Source organism: Haematobia irritans, chromosome 5 (genome assembly GCF_050003625.1).
Source record: "Haematobia irritans isolate KBUSLIRL chromosome 5, ASM5000362v1, whole genome shotgun sequence".
Taxonomy (NCBI): Eukaryota; Metazoa; Arthropoda; class Insecta; order Diptera; family Muscidae; genus Haematobia; species Haematobia irritans.
The window spans coordinates 80,080,855-80,103,892 of record NC_134401.1 but is presented as its reverse complement, the minus strand read 5'-3'; the positions used below and the strand labels follow the sequence as shown (position 1 = coordinate 80,103,892).

Genomic DNA, 23,038 nt, shown 5'->3' with positions numbered 1-23,038 from the left:
CGCGTAGTGGCGCTCTTTTGCCAGATCATGGGATAAAGCAAATAACAGCTGGTCATATGGAGCTTGTGGACATTTGTGGTTGTGTTGGAATGTCATTGCAAAGTGAAATGTGGAGAATAATAAACCCCCTGCCACCACCACATCATATAAACAAAATAATAAAACGCACCAACAATAACAGCAAGATGGGCATGCACGAAATAAAAACCAAAACAAATCTCCAGTGAATTGTGAGAACATTCTCAGCAACTCAACAGCCCAACTCAGATGGTTGGGGCTCTCATGGTGAGTGTATGGTTTTTCATTAGCAAATTGGAGTTCGCTGCGTTCGGTTGGTTTGCAATTTCCTTTTGGCTGTGTGGCGTCCGTATAGAAAATATTTGAGAATTTTTCAAAACACCATATGAAATAACAAAACAAAAAAGTTCATTTCGCGACGGCTCGGTAGTGTGCGTTTAATTTTTGTGTAGAAACAAAGTCGGCGGTGAATTGAAAATAAATTTGCTGTAGATGCAAAAATAAAACATCGATAAAAAGTATGTGAAAGGTTTCAAAAATAATAATAATAATGCTTAATATTTGAAATGCATGTGTGATGTTGGCCTATTTTGTAGGTTTCAAGAAGCGTCAATTAAACAACTAAAAAACACAGAAAAACTTACTTGCCTTACTTGGTCGACCTTAAAAATTAAGAAAATAAACAAAACCCTAGGTAACAACACGAATTGTTTTAACAAACGCAACGAAATATTTTCAAGTAGATCAGAAAAATGAATGATTTTAAAAATATTTGTACGATTGTTGTGTGGTGTGAATAAAAAACAACTAAAAAGAATCAAATAAAATAAAAAGCGAATTGAAGTGAAATAATGAGAATTTTGTTGTGTTTTAGTTTCAAGTGAACCTTATAGTGCTGTGGTGGGGGAGTGAGTGAGTCTGCCTTCGGCTACTTATGGCTGCTGCCTCGCGGTGGCTGATCTTTCTCATTTTCTTATGGTTTGATAATTCGGCATGTGGTGATCTTGTTAGATATTTTCGACTCTGCCTCTCATTGTTTTAATGTCAATATCATGGCGTTGCCAGGTATTTTTCAAAAAATGTAAACAAAATATTAAATGTGTTGATATCAACGACAATAGTATACAATATTCGTATACGAAGACGATTTGAAATTAACAGCTGAGACCTTTATGGCATTGGCGGGTCTCGGTCCCAACTTGTCGTTTACGTGTTTCATTCGACACATTAAAATTAAAATAAAAAGAAATTAGGAGCAAGAAATAATTTGGAACAAGAGGGAAAATTTAATTTAATACTTATTGATCAAAATTAAAAAAAAAATAGTTTTTCGTCAAAAAATTAGAAAAACGCACACAAAAAATAAAATATGAATTTGTACATAAATTTGTACATTTTTAAAAATGTATGGACTTTTTCATAAAAAAAGTGTACACCTACATTGTTTTCGTAAATACTTGTTATGAAATTATGATTTTTTATACCCTGCGCCACACTGTGGAACAGGGTATTATAAGTTAGTGCATATGTTTGCAACACCCAGAAGGAGACGAGATAGACACATGGTGTCTTTGACAAAAATGCTTAGGGTGGGCTCCTGAGTCGATATAGCCATGTCCGTCTGTCCGTGAACACATTTTTGTAAACAAGGGATTAGGTAGTAATTTAAGCCCACTCGACTTCGAATTTGGCACAAGTATGTGTTTTGGGTCAAAATAGAACCCTATTGATTTTGGAAGAAATCGGTTCAGATTTAGATATAGCTCCCATATATATCTTTCGCCCGATATGCACTTATACGGCCCTAGAAGCCTGAGTATTACCCCAATTTGGTTGAAATTTTGCACTAGGAGTACAATTGGTAGTATAGTCAAATGTGCAAAATTTTATCGAAATCGGTTCAGATTTAGATATAGCTCCCATATATATCATTCGCCCGATATGGACTAATACGGTCCCAGAAGCCAGAGTTTTACTCCAATTTGGTTGAAATTTTGCACAGGGAGTAGAATTAGTATTGTAGCTATGCGTACCAAATTTAGTTGAAATCGGTTCAGATTTAGATATAGCTCCCATATATAGCTTTCGCCCGATATGGACTAATACGGTCCCAGAAGCAAGAGTTTTACTCCAATTTGGTTGAAATTTTGCACAGGGAGTAGAATTAGCATTGTAGTTATGCGTGCCAAATTTGGTTGAAATCGGTTCAGATTTAGATATAGCTCCCATATATAGTTTTCGCCCGATTTACACTCATATGACCACAGAGGCCAATTTTTAACTCCGATTTAGTTGAAATTTTGCACAGGGAGTAGAATTAGCATTGTTGCTATGCGTGCCAAATTTGGTTGAAATCGGTTCAGATTTAGATATAGCTCCCATATATAGCTTTCGCCCGATTTACACTCATATGACCACAGAGGCCAATTTTTAACTCCGATTTTGTTGAAATTTTGCACAGAGAGTAGAATTAGCATTGTTGCTATGCGTGCCAAATTTGGTTGGAATCGGTTCTGATTTAGATATAGCTCCCATATATATGTTTTTCTGATTTCGACAAAAATGGTCAAAATACCAATATTTTCCTTGTAAAATCGCCACTTCTTAGTCGAAAAGTTGTAAAAATGACTCTAATTTTCCTAAACTTCTAATACATATATATTGAGTGATAAATCATAAATAAATTTTTGCGAAGTTTCCTTAAAATTGCTTCAGATTTAAATGTTTCCCATATTTTTTTACTTAAATTTTGAGTCTATAAATTTTGTAGAAGTCTATCAAATTCTGTCCAGATCGAGTGATACGTAAATGTATGTATTTGGGACAAACCTTTATATATAGCCCCCAACACATTTGGCGGATGTGATATGGTATCGAAAATTTAGATCTACAGAGTGGTGAAGGGTATAATATAGTCGGCCCCGCCCGACTTTAGACTTTCCTTACTTGTTTAAGTTAACACATATGTGTTTACTGTGTTTGGTTTGTTCAGTCCAGTTTGATTCGCCGTCGTGATCGGAAGATTATTTATTACTGGAGAGGTCGATGAAATAAAGCTACTTTAACCACGCTTCAATTGCTCATGTTTATAACTAAATTAAAATAATATAACATTATGTTTTCTTGTTTGCTGGGCTTTAACTGATTTTTGTAATAAATGGGCCTATTATGTATGTAATTAGGGCAAATAAAATGCAAAAGGAAAAGTTACATTTAATGTATGACGTTTTAATGACTATTATGTAAAACTACATATTCTTTCAGTATCGAAAAGTATGTATACTTCATTTATAATATAAAAAATTTCATTAAAATTATGTATTCATCCGTACTCATTCAAAACCAGTATTTTTTAAAATTATGAATCGTTTTCATACAATTTATGAATTCAGTGTTTGGAAAATTTTTAAGAACCCTATTCATAAAATAAATGTATTATTCTTTTGTGTGTAGGTCTCTCTTTCTAAACTCATATATGTTTATAGGCTATTTCTATATTAATATATGTTTGCATCCAAGCATATTATATTTACAAAAATTTTATGTCCCAAACATAAAACATATTAATATATAATTTCATCCGATCCGGCTGAAATTTGGTACATGGTGTTAGTATATGGTCTCTAACAACCATGCAAAAATTGGTCCACATCGGTCCATAATTATATATAGCCCCCATATAAACCGATCCCCCGATTTGGCTTGCGAGGCCTCTAAGAGAAGCAAATTTCATCCGATCCGGCTGACATTTGGTACATGGTGTTAGTATATGGTCTCTAATAACCATGCAAAAATTGGTCCACATCGGTCCATAATTATATATAGCCCCATATAAACCGATCACCAGATTTGACCTCCGGAGCCTCTTGGAAGACCAAAATTCATCTGATTCAGTTGAAATTTGGTACGTGGTATTAATATATGGTTTCAAACTCCCATGCAAAAATTGGTCGGTATCGGTCCATAATTATATATAGGTCCCATATAAACCGATCCTCAGATTTGACCTTCAGAGCCCCTTGGAAGAGCAAAATTCTTCCCATTCGGTTGAAATTTGGTACGTGATGTTAGTATATGGTATCCGACAACCATGCAGGAATTGGTTCTTATCAGTCCATAATTATATATAACTCCCATATAAACCGATTCCCAGATTTGACCTCCGGTGCCTTTTGGAGAAGCAAAATTCATCCGATCTGCTTGAAATTTGGTACGTGGTGATAGTATATGATATTTAACAACCATGCCAAAAGTGGTCCATATCAGTCCATAATCATATATAGCCCCATATAAACCGGTCCATATCAAGTTCATAATTGTATATAGCCCCCATATAAGCGACCCTCATATTTCAATTCTGGCTCTCTACGTACCGTGCAAAAAGTCCATATCGATTCGTAATTATTTGTAGACTTAACTATACATAATTTTTTGTCTAATTATACCACGTATGGACTAACTCACAATTTAGAAAACGATGTTAAGAAGTTTTAAGATACCACAACCCAAGTAATTCGATTATGGATGACAGTCTTTCGTAGAAGTTTTTACGCAATCCATTGTGGAGGGTACATAAGATTCGGCCTGGCCGAACTTACGGCCGTATATACTTGTTTATGTTGATAAATCAGCTTGCATTCATCAACATCATTTAAATCTAAACATTATGTAATTTACACATAAAATTGTACATTCCAAGTCTTAAAAAATATGTTTTGGGCGAAACATAAAATATGTTTGCAAATATATTTGTTTGCACAAATTCTGAAAATATATATGCTTGAAGCAGAATATGTTTGGGAGTATATGTTACAGAGGCATTTTGTAACATATACTCCCGCAAGCTATGCTATATAAATACACGCAAAGAAACAAAACGTTTGGAAAACGTTTATCGAAAACGTTTTTCTTTTGTTAGAGTTTTTTGAATTACTTCGAAAAGTATATACTTTTATCACCAAAAAAATCGTTTGTTACAAAATTTTTATTTTTTCAATAAAAAAGTTATTTTTGAACCAACAACACAGTTTATTTCGTTTATAAGACACATTTTACAGTCCATAAAAATTTAATATAGTGAATGTAGAAATTTAATACAGTAGAATGTAATGTTGAAAATTTTTTCGGAATCTTCCGACCATATCTGTAATATATGTAAAAAAAAACTTTGGTCGAAGCAGGGATCGAACCCACGACCCTTGGCATGCACGTCGGACGTAGCAACCACTGCTCCAAGGTGCCCAACTAAATGTATTTTTTTGTTAATTAAACTTTGTTTAATCGGCTCGTGGGCGCCGCAAGCTATGCTATACATATAAATATAACTTATATGGGTAATTGTCTATTGATGACAATAACGGCTACATTGGATAGTGTGTTGGCTTACAAATTGCATGGTCCGCGGTTCGATTCTCCATCCAGGCGAAAGGTAAAAAAAAAATTGTTCTTCTACATTGTTTGTGTTACAGAAAATGGTGCTAAGAACTAAAAAACTTCGTGGAAGTGAGCAAGATGTGAGGGAAAATGCAATTAGCTAGAAAAATTTTTTTGAGGTAGTCTTTATGAAATTGTTTTTACATCCTGGAAAAGAGTAAACGTTTATCACAAAAAGTATATACTTTTCTTCCAAATGCACTTCCTTTCAACGAAAAGCAAATGAGAAACGAACTTTGTTTGTCTAAAATTTCGTTTGGGAGGAAAGGATTATTTTTTTGCGTGTATAACTTATATGGATATTTATCTATTGATGACCATAACAGGTACATAGTTCAGTGGTTAGTGTGTTGGCTTACAAAGTGCATGGTCCGCGGTTCGATTCTCCGTCTAGGCGAAAGGTAAAAAAATTTAAAAAATTAAAAAATCGTATAATTTCTTCTACATTGTTGGTATTACAGGAAAAGGTGTTAAACCTAAAAACCTCGTGGATGTGAGAAAGATGTGAGAGAAAATGCAATTAGCAAGAAAACAATGTTTTTTTTTTTGGAGTTTGTCTTTATGAAATTTTTTTAGGAAAGGAAAGAATTATTTGAGATGAAAGAATTATTTTTTTGCGTGTACGTATGAAGAATTCCAATTCGATTCGATTCAAACCCCACTAGAGGGTATTATATTATGTTCTCTTAATAAAGTTCTAGGCTAAATAAAATTCTTCTACCTCTAATTCATCAATTGAATTTATCATCTCCAAGATCAATATATTGATCTTTCGTATATGAGAATAATGAAGGGAAAACAAAAAGTCCGAGACCGGTGTATGGTATGTGTGGCATATATTCATAAGACTTGTTGTGGCAGATTCCATCCAAAATGATTTAATTTTCAATTACGCTGTACATGAATTTTCATAACGTAACCAGCAGACCACTGTGGGGTGAGATACAATAAAATGTGTTTTTTCTTTTTTACTTACTCGCTAATCCACTAATGTGGCTAGGATTTCCAATGGTGTTAATCCTTTTTTGTAACTATAAAGTTTTCTCAGAAAGCTTTTATGTGTTTGTAAGTGTATGAAAATTTCAAAGACCGCAAAAAATACGGTAACAGTGCGGTTCTCAAATGAATGTACAAGCATATAATTTTCATAAACTAGTATAACATGTTTGGGACATAGTACTAAGTTTGTGTTTCACTATGTAATTTAGGGAACATTTTTGAATTGATAATCTGAACTATTCCCACCAAGATATGTTTTGCAAAGAAAAGTCGTGATTTTATTGTTATTTAGTGAAATAGGATCTTAGTACCCGCCTTAAGGCTTAAAATTACATGGACTTTTCACTATTGTTTATTTCAGGGATGCCACTTGGGAAATTTCTGAAATGATGGTAATGATGTATTCATAATCCAATTGGGGTTAATTTAGCCCCTCGAGTAACATAATATTGCAACAAATCGACTATTTGATTCGGTCTATTCTACAAAATAAAAAACTTACAGACAGAAAAATAATTCTTACCTCTGAAATGAAATCTTTTCTTATTAAAGTTGTATCCTTTAAGGCAAAATAGTCTGTATTTATGGTAACCATTGGTAAGTTTGTCACCAACGAAGTTTGTTTGGCCTGAAAGAAACAACTTTAACAACAAACGAAAAATTAATTTTTTGTGTGTAATATATTTGACTTTCATAAAAAAACTGAAGTTTAAACTTCAGTAATAATAGCTGATAAGGATGTGAAAATCCGACCACAATACCATAAAAGAATAATAATGGCAGATTAATAAATAAGACAGTTTTTCTTTCAATTTCAGTTTTGTAAAACACATCCTCAGAAAAAAAGTCAATAACATTTTTTATTTTAGTTCAAAAAAATTACTTGATTGTAGTCAAATTTTTCCAAACGTGAGATAATTTTTCTAATTTTAATTATGTTTTGCTTATTTTAATGGCGTGAATTAAAAATGGGGAAAAAAGTTTTATACTTGAAAATAGTTCTTTTTGCTTTAATTGTATTCATAAGGATTTCAAATGATTACTTAAACTGTGCTCTTGAATTTCGTTTGCTAAACACATTTTAAAAAAATTTAACTCCAGCTTTTTCTTTCCAAATATGACATTTACTTAGAGAACAACAAACATTTGTCAAAAGGTATTAACTTATTGGTATCATATTGAAATTACGTGGATGGATTTAATGATTCGTTATTTTGATGAGCTATTAAGGTTTAACTATAAAATATTCAACACGAAACACCTGGGGATTCTGAGCAGATCTGAGGGATCAAATAGTGACATTGGGAGCCACCGTGGTGCAATGGTTAGCATGCCCGCCTTGCATACACAAGGTGGTGGGTTCGATTCCTACTACGACCGAACACCAAAAAGTTTTTCAGCGGTGGATTATCCCACCTCAGTAATGCTGGTGACATTTCTGAGGGTTTCAAAGCTTCTCTAAGTGGTTTCACTGCAATGTGAAACGCCGTTCGGACTCGGCTATAAAAAGGAGGTCCCTTGTCATTGAGCTTACACACAAAAAATAAAATATGAATTTGTACATAAATTTGTAGATTTTTATAAATTTATGGACTTTTTCATAAAAAATGTGTACACCTACATAATATATTGTTTTCGTAAATACTTTTTATGAAATTATGAATTTTTTAATAATATATAGGGACGGTTTCATAAAATTAATGAAACTTTACTTAATATATCAAAAATACTGGTTTTCTCTTAGCGTGAGAGAGCCACAACATAGAGTTACTCTCATGTGTATACAATACAAGCATATAATACGAGACAAAAAAAACGAAACATAACGTTTTGAAGGCAACACGTGTGTTTTTCAGTACAGTTTGAGTCGCCGTCGCGATTCGAAGATTATTTGTTGCTGTAAAAAACATTGACGAAAAAACAATATTAACTGGAAGCGTTGGTGCTTATGTTTATAAATAATATAAAATATTATAATCATTAATTATATAATTATGTTCTTTGCTGGCTGGACTTTAATGCGGGTTTTAATAAATGGGTTCATACATTTTGACGAATTATGTAAGCATTAAGAGTAAGAAATCTAAGTGCAAAGTAACATGTAATGCATGACGTTTTTATTATATATTATGTAAAAGTTCATATTTTTCAATGACAAAAATATGTATACTTCATTTATAATATTAAAAATTCCATTCATATTATGTATACATTCGTAGTCAATGAAAACCTGTATTTTTATTTTATGAATTGTTTTCATATAATTTATGAATCCCGTGTTTGGAAAATTTTTGTGAACACTATTTATAAAATAAATGTATTATTTATTGTGTGTAACATAAAATAGGGCAGCACTCAGTGATAATAGAGAAGTTCACCAATGTGGTATCACAATGGACTGAATAGTCTAAGTGAGCCTGATACATCGGGCTGCCACATAACCTAACCTAACCTATCCGATTCCCAGATTTTACTTTTTGAGCGTCCTCGAAGCTGATTTTAAGCCGTTGTTCCCTTTAATCTTAAATGCATATTTTTTACCTGTTTTTATCTTTTATGTTAATGGTAAGAAAGTATCGAAATAGGCCACTGTGCAACGTCAATAATAACAGGAAAAAACCGAAAATGTTTGCGGCATGAATCTATTTCCGTGCATTGGAGGCTGGATATTGTTTATCTCACAAAAGCAACAACTACAAAATTATCCAATAAAATTTTTGGGTACTATAATATATTGAACACTGTATATACCTTCTCATCAATCTTTATACCCCCTTTGTTGCCTACGTTTAAAATATTTCGGGAAAAATATTCTGTTTTATTTCACATTAAATAAAGCTCCATGGAAGGTGTAATGTTGTTTTACACCATTCTGTGAGAAAACAAAGTAAATAAATATTGCAAACTTTACACTTTTTCATGTTTGCTCCATTGTATTTATTCAATCATTGCATTACAATGACAGAGAAAATTAAATTGGTCTGTTTCAATTGAAAATAATCAATATCGTTTTAAACTGGCGAATAATTTCAAAAGCCATGTGATTTTACATACGAATCCAGTCGAAATCAAGTGATGCGATGGAAGAATATATAACGTGTACGCAAGTTGGAAAGAGAAAGCTTAGATTCTCAAAGAGGACATTTTCACAATTTTTGAAAAGTCGTAAAGTCGGCCGACTTTTCTTAATTTGCAAAAATGAACATTTTTCAAACATTTACTACAATTTACAAAAGATCGATTGCGAATTTTCGGAACAGTTTTGCCAAGTCGTAGATGATTGACTTTTGTACCTTTAGACGGGCGCAACAGAATATATTTTACACGTCAACAAAACTTGACTTGAAAGCAAAGTGTGACATTTTGACCTATCTTAGTCTTCCTAGTGAACAGGTGTATTTCTGTCATCTTCTACACTGAAAACTATTGTCGTGATATGAACGATGATACCACCTAAATTTTACAATTACTCCAGACGACAATATCATAAAAACATTCGTAAAACATCCTCAAAAAATCGCTTTTGTAACATATAACCCAAACACATATTTCTTCAAGCATATATATTTTCCGGATTTGTACAAACATAATATGTTTAAGCAATACCAACAATATTTACCCCAGACGACAATACCATAAAAACATTCGTAAAACATTCTATACCCTCAAAAAAATCGCTTCTGTAACATATACCCCAAACACATTTTGCTTCAAGCATATATATTTTCAGGATTTGTCCAAAAAAATATTGTTTGTATTGTTTAAACATATTATGTTTCACCTTAGGCATAAACTGGTAGAATAAAATTTTAAGGACATTTTCTATATTTTTAAGGAGCCAATTGGTTACTTCCATTCTTTTACTTGCAGCTTACTCTCTAGGTCTCTCTTTCTAAATACATATATGTTTATAGGCTATTTCTAAATTAATATATGTTTGCATCCATGCATATTATATTTACAAACATTTTATGTCCAAAACATAATGTGTTCTAATATATTAACATATATGTCCCAAATATGTTCTGCTAGTTTATGAACATTGTATGCTTGCACTTAAAATTATTGTGTTAATAAATTTGAGTTCCAAACATATAATTTTTACACCCAAACATATGAAAAACAGTCTTTTTCGTCCGTATTTTTTGCTTTCAGTATATACAATGCTCTGAAGTCCTAATACGACTTCAGAGCATTGTATATACTGAAAGCAAAAAATTTCTTTTATGAGGAGCGAAATTTTAGACAAGCAACCGATGGTCACAATCAGGTTTTCGTGATTAAACAAGAATGTAAATTGACCGGTGTCGGTTTTGGACACCCTATTTAAGCATATAAAGAAACTCTAAATTTCCAATTTTAAGCAAATCAAAAGTTTCGAAGCACTCAAAAGTCAAATGGGGGTATCGATCTATATTGGGACTATATCCAAACTTAAAGCGATATATACAAAATGTAGCTCAGCTAACTGACTTAAAATATCGCTAGATATCATAAAATTTGCGGCTTCTATGCACTCAAGAAATTAAATCGGGAAGAAGCAAATAATTAATTACAATATTTGCGACTGTTATTTATTACAATTCAATCATCTACTGTGTGAATATTTGGATTTTAATTTTCTGTGAAAATGTTAGGATTTATAATGAATGTAGGTTTTATTGAATAACAAACGAATTTTAGTTCCAAACATTGCAATGGAATCGATTTCATCATAACGATATCAATGAAATGGCTAACAAAGAGTTATTATATTATGTCGTTAGATATATGTACTATTGAATTGGTTTAGAGACAGGGGTGTTTAATAGCGTTGACAAAGAAAATCAAATCTTTCGATATCACGAGATTAGATAGGCTACGGTTGTGACATTTATAAATTTCATAACTTGAAAAGATTTTAACGATTACAAGGTATTTGCATGGTTTTCTATACTAAAAAAAACTATTTACGTTATATTAAACATTACACTTACATTTTAGGATGCTCAATTTACAAAATATTAAGGACAATTCTTTTTAAAATATAGAAATTTTAATTAAAATAAAGTTAATGATCTTGGATTCAATTTTTTTTCATTAAATTTAGGACACACATTTTGGAAATTTGCGTCCCTCCGTTACAGTTGCATGTCTATGAACTAAGACAAATTTTCCTTGATTTCCATCTTAGTCTTCCTAGTGAACAGGTGTATTTCTGCCATCTTCCACACTGAAAACTATTGTCGTGATATGAACGATGATACCATCTAAATTTTAGGTAATATTATAGTAATAGATATAATAGATATAATTACATCTCATATAAGAAAAAAAGCATTTATAAAAGTTCAGCTGTTTGGATAAAAGAACAATTTGACAATTACTCCAGACGACAATATCATAAAAGCACTAAGACAATTATGAACTAAAACAAATTTTCCTTGCTTTCTATTTTTGATTTAACGAAATAAGTGAAATATTGAATCTTTAGATTTAAGATAAAAACGCTGCAAATATAGGCTAAGATCTATATTTAAATAAAAAATGTTTTTGAAATAAAGTATTTAAAAAAATCCAGTTTGTAACGTTTTTTTTTTTGTTTTGTAATCAATATACAAAAAGGCATCATATATAATTTTGAAGAATTTTTCAGAATTATTAAAACCAAGATGTGCTTAAAAACAATTTTCTTTCATGTAAATATACCTGTTTGAAAAATATGTTTTTCATATGTTTCGATATAAACAAAATGTGTTTCGGGTACAATATATTTAACACAATATATTTAACTAATTATACAATTATTTTTCGAGCTTTATGGACAGATATAGATTAAGGAACATGGTTAATAGAGCCATTGGACGTCAATTGCCTGTTTCATTATCAGGCTAACATGAAACAATATATTTAAGTTCAAACATGTAATGTTCCCATACTAACACTAAATGTTTGGAACACATATGTTAATATGTTAGAATGTTAGAAATTTACAAATTTCGAGTAAACATATATATGTTGTGATATTTTATTCAGAGAGCGACAGAGAGAGAGAGTATAGAGAAAGAAATAGAGATAGAAACCGGGAGGGTTGACGAAAGATATCAAATTAACACAGAATGACAATCAAAAGAGAGCAATTTCTGTGAAATCGCTTATATGTTGTTTCGGAAACTGCTTTATGATAAGGCCAAACATTCTATATGGTTAAGTCTAAATATTATTTAATTTGAATATTAGAATGAGTATTCAGAATAAAGAGAATAGAGATTCGGAACCGAGGGAATAGACATTTGAAAAAAAAAACAGCATGTGTTTTCGCCTTCAGAGTAGCATTTTACGTATGTGTGTACATGTGTTTTGTTTATCATTTTGGCGTTATGGGTACACCATTTTTCTTGGTTCGTTAAAAGAAACCGGAACGTACGAGGAGTAAGTCAAAATATTTAGGCAAAGGAAATTAAAAAAACGGTGAACGGTAAAAATAACGAAAGTACATTATACTTTTTTTAGAGTTGGGACAGTAAAATTAAAAAAGGAGGAAATGGTGAAAAAATAAACAGTAAAATGTATAAGAACAAAGTTTAGTTCCTCTTTATTAATAAGTAGTCCAAGAGGAGTTGACGGACACCTTCAAATATAAAAGTGGGCATTAAGTTCGAGTTTTGCAGCTAAAACATTTGAAGTTGAAAGTTTATTTTCTTTAGTATGAATTATTAAAGAAAAGTAATAGGCAAAACAGGGTCATTTTAGAGCGATAATGCCAACATAATACCGGCCTTAAAGTTAAAAATTAAATTAAGTACAAAACATGATAAGTTTTAAATGCATTTAAAATGGTGTTAAATGCTAGTAAAAAACTGTTCACGCCTAAATAAATGTATGTGTATATTATAAAATTATTTATGTATGTTTATACTCGACTCCACGTTCTTCTTTTGTTAGAGTTTTTGAATTCCTTCCAAAATTTCAAACTTTTATACCAAAAAAATAATATTTTATTCAAAAGCTCAGTTCATTTCGTTTATATCAAGCACTCACTATTTCTGACTGTAAATCTTTAATAACCCACATTGCGAAGTTTCATTAGAAAAATTTTAATATAGTATAAATATAAGTGTGTAAATTAAAAAAAGTGTTAGGTCGGAGCAGGGATTGAACGACCTTTTGCATGCAAGGCAGACATGCTAACCACTGCTACACGTGGCCAACAAATGTATGTTTCTGTTAATAATGTTATGTTTGCATGGGCTCGTGGGCGCTGCAAACTATGCTATATAAATGTAACTTATAACGATAATTGTCTACTGGTGACAATAACAGCTACGTAACCCAGTGGATAGTGTGTTGGCTTACAAACGGTATGGTCCTCGGTTCGATTCTCCGTCCAAGCGAAAGGTAAAATTTAAAAAATTTATAAAATTGAATAATTTCTTCAACATTATTTGTACAGAAAAAGGTGAAAAAAAACTAAATAATTTTGTGGAAGTGAAAATTATGTGAGGGAATGAGCACAATCTTCTTTGGGGAAAATTCTTCCAAGCATACAATATTTTGGGCTCAAAATGCTTCCAAACATATAATATGTTCACATAAAACAAACATATTAATGTTTCGGCAGTATCCAATAATATATGTGCTTCCTACAAAACATGTTTTGAACATTTGTTAGAGAAGCGATTTTTTTGAGGGTGTATAAACTGTTTTCCTTGTCCAAAAGTCGACAAAGTCTTTTTGTCACTGTATTATAGTTAAGTGATTCAATTTAAAAATGGGTTTCTTTACACGAATGAAAATTTTGTTAGGCAAGGGTCAATTCTGAAAAATTCTTAAACTTAATGAAATAGTCTTTAAATATGTGGAGTTTTTGTATCTTGACCACAAACCAAAAACGCGTTCAAAAATAGAAGATGTTTTTTTGAACGCATATAATAATTGCTACATAGAATAATTTCTACTTGAAATCGAATCTGAATTTGGAAATTTAAATTGTCGTTAGCACGTTTTTAGCACTTTGATAGCTCATGAAGAAAAAGGTGAAAAAAACGAATAAATTCAAATTTAACGCGGAATCAATACCAAAATCATTAGTGTACAAAATCTTTGGGACCGTGCATGCTTTTCTTCAGTGTATGCAAAAACAAAAAAAATTAAGGAAATAAAGTTTTGAATATGGTATTATTTGTTTAACATAAAAAACAATCAAAACGTTATTAAACGCGCGATAAAAAGAAATCTGCTATTTCTTAATGGAATCGAATTACATTTACGAAAATTGGACAACAAAAGGTTTGTTTGGGTAATTTTCCAATAAAAGTTATTCAGTATAAACTTGCAAGACAGTAAGGTTAGGTTAGGTTAGGTGGCAACCCGACGTATCAGGCTCACTTAGACTATTCAGTCCATTGTAATACCACATTGGTGAACTTCTCTCTTATCACTGAGTGCTGCCCGATTCCATGTTGAGCTCAATGACAAGGGACCTCCTTTTTTATAGCCGAGTCCGAACGGCGTTCCACATTACAGTGAAACTACTTAAAGAAGCTTTGAAACCCTCGGAAATGTCACCAGCATTACTGAGGTGGGATAATCCACCGCTGAAAAACTTTTTAGTGTTCGGTCGAAGCAGGAATCGAACCCACGACCTTGTGTATGCAAGGCGGACATGCTAACCATTGCACCACGGTGGCTCCCATAAGAATGGGTTTTACTCTCATGGGTAAAATTAGCAAAAGTGTACACGTTCACGAATTTATCATTAATTCAGCGGATTTAAGCCAATTAAAACGAAACATATTGATATTTTGTACACTTGAAAAAACAGTAAACCTACCAGGAAGAAAACTTTCGGTTAATTTTAGAAAATTTTGAATACTTTTAGAAAATTTGAACTACACAGTATTATAAACGCTGGCATCATGCCGATGTCATAATAATAAGTAAATATTTTTCGACAAATTCAAGAAAATTTATTGGACATAATTAAGTTTTTTCACTTGTTAAATAAAATTTTGTAGTTTGAAGGAAAAAAATGGAGTTCAAAATTGCAAGAATGTCTTTAGTGACATACGAAGTTCATGATGAACGCATTTGCAGTAAAATTTACAAATTTTAAGAAATACTGAACTATTTTGTGGAAGACACGAATTTCGTTAATCTTTATGCTTCATTTGTGTATATTTTTTTCTCGGTTTTAGTTAATTTAACTAACGTACGCAAAAAATTATTAGAGTAAAGGAAATTTTCTCCAAACATAATAGTTCCATGAACTAAGATAAAGTTAAATTGGCTTTAGTGAAATGGAGAGTTCACTTTTTTTTGAGTGTAATGAATTAAAATGAATACAATTAAATTAATATGCTTTTAAGTTTGTTAAATTTCTATTTTTTAGCTTTTTTAGCTATTTTTTGGGGCAAATCTAGCGGTTTTTGGTGAAACAATTCTGGCAACCCTGGTCGTCATTGGGCTAAACATAAAAACAGACTGCACTCAATTATAATAGAAGATAAACAACTACAATGGAATTTATAGTCTACGCTAAAAAAAGTGAATCCTCTATTTCACTAAAGTCAATTTAACTTTATTATAGTTCATAGAATTATTATACTACACTAAAAACATTCTTGCAATTTTGAACTCCATTTTTTCCTTCAAACTACAAAATTTTAGTTAACAAGTGAAAAAAAAAATTAATCATGTCTAATAAATTTTCTTGAATTTGTCGAAAAATATTTACTTGTTTTTGTGATATCGGCGTAATGTCAGCGTTTGTAATACAGTTTAGTTAAAATGTGCTAAAAATAATCTAAAATTAAACAAAATTTTTCTTCCTGGTGGCTTCACTGTATTTCAGTGTGAGTCTAAAACAACTAAACTTAAGCGTAAATTTGCGTAGTTGTGCATAACGAGTAATTGTTTACACAGAAAAAATTAAAATGGTCATGATTCCTAGATTTAACAACGCTTTGTGTAAATCTCAAAATGAGGAATACAATTTAGTTCAATTTTCTCGCGAGGTAGTTTCTTATACCTACAGTTTAATTTTTTTCGGTGTATAAAAATGCTTTATTTTCAGAATGTAAACACTATTAGTAACAAACATCTGGTTCTTTGTATTTTTCAACATTTGTGTGAAACAATGGGCAAAATATAAAACGTTTGGAAAGAGGGGATCGCAAACGTTGTTGTTTTGAAAAAAAAACGTCTACCGGATCGGATGAAATGTACTCCTCCAAGAGGTTCCAACTCTGGAGATCGGTTAATATGGGGGCTACTCTTCCAAGAGGATCCGCAACAGCGTTGCCAGAATTATTTCAACAAATACCACTAGATTTCCCCCAAATAGCTAAAGAAATTAAAAGAAAGCCAGAAAAAGCTAAATATTTTTTTGCATCTTGACTACAAAGCAAAAAATCGTTCAAATATAGGACATGTTTTTCAAAACTTTATTTTAAAAACATAGCATAATTTCTACTGGAAGTCGAGTCCTAATTTGGAAAATAAAGTTGCCGTTAACTCGTTTTTAAAGGACTTTGATAGCATATGAAGAAAAAAAGCTGAGAAAGCGAAAAATTAAAATTTGCGTTCTAGAAGCAAGTACACAAAACCCAAATTTAAAAGAGAATTGTGTCTTAAAAGTTTCCTTACTTGTATTCTCCGCCTCTTTGGCTCGGAATCAATACCAAAATCGTTAAAGTAAAGACAAAATCTTTGGAAACGGGCATGTTTTTTTCAGTGTAGTTTAAGGTATATTTGCTACAAAACTGCGCCACATAGGGAACTGTTGTTAATGTCTGTTGGGTTTTGGCTTTACTAGCTCTATTTTACGGAAAATTAGCCTTACATTAAAGACTTACGAATTAATCGGAGGGATGCAAATTTCAAAGATACGTGTCCTAAATTTAGAGAAAACTATTTTTGAAGCAAAGATAATGATCTTTCTTTGAATTAAAATTTCCTTATTTTAAAGAAATTTGGGTGTTATATTTCATGTTAGCCTGATACCGAAACAGGCAATGGACGTCCAAATGCATTATATCTAATTATACAATTATTTTTCGAGTTTTAGATTAAGGAACAGGGTCAATAGAGCCATTGAAAAGAAAACGCCGGACTGTTCACCACTTAGGTAAATTCTAACAAATTAGCTTTCTAAAAAATAAATTTCGTGTTGTTGCATTACTATGTAACAAAACGAAATAAAAATTAGATTAAGGGGCTTGTAAGTTATATGAAAAGATGATGTACAGTGGGAGAAAAGATGGTTCAATTTGTAAGAGGAAATTTCCCAAATGTTTTCTCCATAAGGAGTTAGCATAAAGGGCCCAAAATTGAGTCATCTCTCCCAGCCAGATCTATACTAAAGGCTGTGGAAAGGTTCATTCGCCCGAACCGAAACATGTACAGTCCAGGCGTGTATAGATTTGTATCTGGCGTTTTCTTTTCAATGGCTCTATTGACCATGTTCCTTAATCTATATCTGTCCATGAAGCTCGAAAAATAATTGTATAATTAGAAATTTGGGTGTCCTAAAATTTAGGTTACATAATCTTTCCTATGAATTTAAAAATTTTACAGTGTAGTGCGATGTTGTTGATGTTCATTGACTTGACTTGTCCATGTTCAGATTCTGATAAGCTGAATACAGTCATCCTCATAGGTTGTGTTAATAGAAAGGTTTCTAATTATTTAAATTCAAATACATGTGAAAAAAATGTTTTGAAATTGGGGACACCCACTGTGCATCCTTAGCCAATAAATATATCTAAATAAATAAACAACATAGTGAACTACTTGGTAGCAAAACGGTACTCAATGTCACGTATGGCAAATTTTCGAATACAATAAAAGTTGCCTCGCACTTAATAAACACAAACAATATCGGATATAATTTACGTACAAAAGGCACACATAAAGAAATTATTTTTGGTGAGTATACTGATATTCACCAATTTTGGGACTATGCATAAAGTCCCCTAATATTTTTTAAGAAAACATCAACCTTAAAAATATGAATAATACCACACTGAAAAAATATTGTCGTGACGTTAAAGATTTCATGTTCTTAAAATACAAACGCGTTTTTGCTGAGCATAGAGGATATATTTTTCTGACAAAAGGTTTCTTTATTTGTCCAAAAGTCGAGAAACTTTTTAATGAAGTCGTTTTGTCCTTATAATTAAGTGAAGCGAGCCACTTCTCTAAGTGGTTCCACTTCCAAATGAAATGCCTTTCGGACTCGGTTATAAATAGGAGCAGCTAAACATGGAATCGGTCAGCACTCAGTGATAAGAGAGAAGTTCACACACAGAAAAAAGTAAACTGTTTTATAGCAAGAATGAACTACGTCGTGGGAAAATTGAACTAAATTATTCTCCACATTTTGAGATTTCGAAAAAGCGTGTTAAAACCAGGAAAATTAAATGCTCTGGTGTACTATTTAACTACAACTCACAAAATTATACCCTCTCATGGAAGATAATATTAACTAAAATTAAAGCAAAAACAAAAACAAGTATAAACGGCCGTAAGTTCGGCCAGGCCGAATCTTATGTACCCTCCACCATGAATTGCGTAGAAACGTCTACAAAAGACTGTAATACACAATCGAATTACTTGGGTTGTGGTATCTTAAATCGTTTTCTAATTGTGAGTTAGTCCACACGTGGTATATATTAGACAAAAAGGTATGTAAGTCTACAAATAATAACGAATCGATATGGACTTTTGCACGGTACGTAGGGAGCCAGAATTGAAATATGGGGGTCGCTTATATGGGGGATATATACAATTATGAACTTGATATGGACAAATTTTTGTGTGATTGGGGATCGATTTATCTGAGGGCTATATATAACTATAGACCGATATAGACCTAGTTAGGCATGGTTGTTAACGACCATATACTAGCACAATGTACCAAATTTCAACTGACTCGGAGGAAATTTACTCCTCCAAGGGGCTCCAAAACCAAATCTCGGGACCGGTTTATATGGGGGCTATATATGATTATGGACTGATATGGACAACTTTTGGCATGGTTGTTAAATATCATATACTACCACCAGATACCAAATTTCAACCGAATCCGATTAATTTTGCTCTTCCAAGGGGCTCCGGAGGTCAAATCTGAGGATCGGTTTATATGGGGGATCGGTTATATGGGGGTTTATATGGGGGCGGATGAATATTGCTTCTCCATAAGGCACCGGAGGTCAAATCTGGGGATCGGTTTATATGGGGGCTATATATAATTATGGACTGATATGAACCAATTCATGCATGGTTGTTGGATACCACACGGATGAAAAAGACTGTTTTTCATATGTTTGGCTATAAACATTATATGTTTGGAACACAAATTTTTAAACACAATATTTTTGAGTGCAAGCATATAATTTTCATAAACTAGCATAACATGTTTGGGACATATATGTTAATATGTTAGAACATATTATGTTTGGGACATAAAATGTTTGTAAATATAATATGCTTGGATGCAAACATATATTAATTTAGAAATAGCCTATAAACATATATGTGTTTAGTAGCTTTGAGCGCTATTTAACAGGGAGCGATATTGAATTAAGTTGGTGGTTGTTGCTTGTTATTACAAAATTAACATTTTATTTTTCCTTGGGCAATTGATCAGCTACTTCTTTGATCCTTACAAACTGTGTGGTCCGCTGTTCGAATCCCCGTCCGGCAAAAGGTAAAATTAAAATAAAAAAAAATTGAATAATTTCTTCTACAATGTTTGTATTACAGAAAAAGGTGCTAAGAACTAAAAAATGTCTTGGAAGTGAGAAAGATGTGGGGGAATATACAATTAGGCATAAACAAAATTTTGAGCATTCAGGTTGAAAACCTATGTTGTTAGCACCTATATTACCTGTTTATTTTCATAATTCACTATGATTGTAAATATATAAATAAATAAATAAAATTGTGAGCACAATATTGTTTGGGAGAATTTTTTTAAGCATATAATATTTTTGGGTGCAAAATGCTTCCAAACATATTATATGTTCACAAAATAACATATTGTTTTTTGGAAGACAACATTATTGAATTTGGATGCAAAAATACAAAATGTTTGGAACTTAGACTACCCAAACATAAATTGTTTAGACAAATATGCTTTCAAACATATTATATATTGGTAGAGATCAAACGTATAAATGTTTGGGCAATACCCAAGAATGTATATGCTTGAAGCAAAATATGTTTGGGGGTATATGTTACAGAAGCGAGTTTTTGTGAGCGTGCATATACTAACATCACGTACCAAATTTAAACCGAATCCGATTAATTTTGCTCTTCCAAGGGGCTCCGGAGGTCAAATCTGAGGATCGGTTTATATGGGGGCTATACATAATTATGGACCGATTTCGACCAATGTTTGCATGGGTGTTTCAGGACATATATTAACACCACGTACCAAATATCAACTGAATCAGATGAAGTTTGGTCTTCCAAGAAGCTCCGGAGGTCAAATCTGGCAATCGGTTTATATGGAGCTATATATAATTATGCACCGATGTGGACCAATTTTTGCATGGTCATTAGAGACCATATGCTAACACCATGTACCAAGTTTCAACCGGATAGGATGAAATTTGCTTCTCTTAGAGGCTCCACAAGCCAAATCTGGGGATCTATTTATATGGGGGCTATATATAATTATGGACCGATATGGAACAATTTTTGTATGGTTGTTAAAGACCATATACTAACACAATATACCAAATTTCAGCCGGATCGGAGGAAATTTGCTTCTCTTAGAGGCTCCGAAAGCCAAATCGGGGGATCGGTTTATATGGGGGCTATATATAATTATGGACCGATGTGGACCAATTTTTTCATGGTTGTTAGAGACCATATACTAACACCATGTACCAAATTTCAGCCGGATCGGATGAAATTTGCTTCTCTTAAAGGCTCCGCAAGCCAAATCGGGGGATCGGTTTATATAGGGGCTATATATAATTATTGACCGATGTAGACCAATTTTTGCATAGTTGTTAGAGACCATATATTAACATCATGTACCAAATTTCAGCCGGATCGGATGAAATTTTCTTCTCTTAGAGGCTCCGCAAGCCAAATCTGGGGATCGGTTTATATGGGGGCTATATATAATTATGGACCGATGTGGACCAATTTTTGCATGGTTGTTAAAGACCATATACTAACACCATGTACCAAATTTCAGCCGGATCGGATGAAATTTGCTTCTCTTAAAGGCTCCGCAAGCCAAATCGGGGGATCGGTTTATATAGGGGCTATATATAATTATTGACCGATGTAGACCAATTTTTGCATGGTTGTTAGAGACCATATACTAACACCATGTACCAAATTTCAGCCGGATCGGATGAAATTTGCTTCTCTTAGAGGGTCTACAAGCCAAATTTGGGGGTCCGTTTATATCGGGGCTATACGTAAAAGTGGACCGATATGGCCCATTTGCAATACCGTCCGACCTACATCAATAACAACTACTTGTGCCAAGTTTCAAGTCGATAGCTTGTTTCGTTCGGAAGTTAGCGTGATTTCAACAGACGGACGGACGGACATGCTCAGATCGACTCAGAATTTCACCACGACCCAGAATATATATACTTTATATGGTCTGGGATCAATATTTCGTGTGTTACAAACGGAATGACAAAGTTAATATACCCTCCATCCTATGGTGGAGGGTATAAAAATCATTGGCGCCAAATTCATACGATTTTTTTTTGATTTAGTTCATATTGAACTTATGTGTATGGTCTATTGAACTTTATACACCCTCAAAAAATCGCTTCTGTAACATATACCCCAAACTCATTTTGCTTCAAGCATATATATTTTCAGGATTGGTCCAAACAAAACATTGTTTGTATTGTTCAAACATATTATGTTTCACCTTAGGGCATTAACTGGTAGAAAAAGGTTTTAATGAAATTTTCTTTGTGTGGATATATTTTTAAGGCGCCAAGACAAAATCTTTGGAACCGGGTATGCTTTTTTTCAGTGTATGGGCAACTTTTTGAGTTTTGTGACTAACGGTCAGCGTTGTTTTTGTGTTTGTTCACAAAACTGTAACGGTATCGAAAGCTACTTGTGTTTTCTTCAAGTTGAATAAAACAACAAATAATTTGGTTGACAATTAGCAAAATTTTTTTCATTAGTGCCCCTCAACAACAGAATATTTGCAACTTTGGAAAAAGGTGTTTATACATGTCACTTTTTTAAAAAAATTACAACAAAAATGTTGAAAGTTTTCATCAAATCTGTTGTAGTACATATCAAATAAAATATTTGTGGAAGTCAAATCTTAGAATTGCAAAAAAACAACAGTTGCCTGCGGGCAACTTTGGGCAATTATGTTAGTAAAATTACATATTTGACATGACGAAAATTGTCGTGAATCGTGCGGGAGCATGAGGCATGAACGTTGTTCGTGCGTGAGCTTGCGCGATTATTACTTTTCATTTCGTGAATTTGCGTGGGCGTGAATTCCTACGCACATGGCGTTCGTGAGTACAAATATTTCTTCGTGAATGTGCCTGAGCCTGAGTGAAATTTCACTCACGTCCGAATCCAAGTATATATTTACTGT

General features: G+C 32.5%; 1 protein-coding gene across 4 annotated transcripts in view; it reads left to right on the top strand.

Annotated features, from left to right (window-relative positions):
* The first annotated feature begins 323 nt into the window (after window positions 1-323).
* Trpm (transient receptor potential cation channel, subfamily M) overlaps window positions 324-23,038 on the top strand; it is a 521,822-nt gene continuing 499,107 nt past the window's right edge. For all 4 annotated transcript variants that reach the window (XM_075313652.1, XM_075313649.1, XM_075313650.1 and 1 more), the window contains exon 1: window positions 324-536. The gene's annotated coding sequence lies outside the window, so the exon portion shown is untranslated. The remainder of the gene's footprint in view (window positions 537-23,038) is intronic.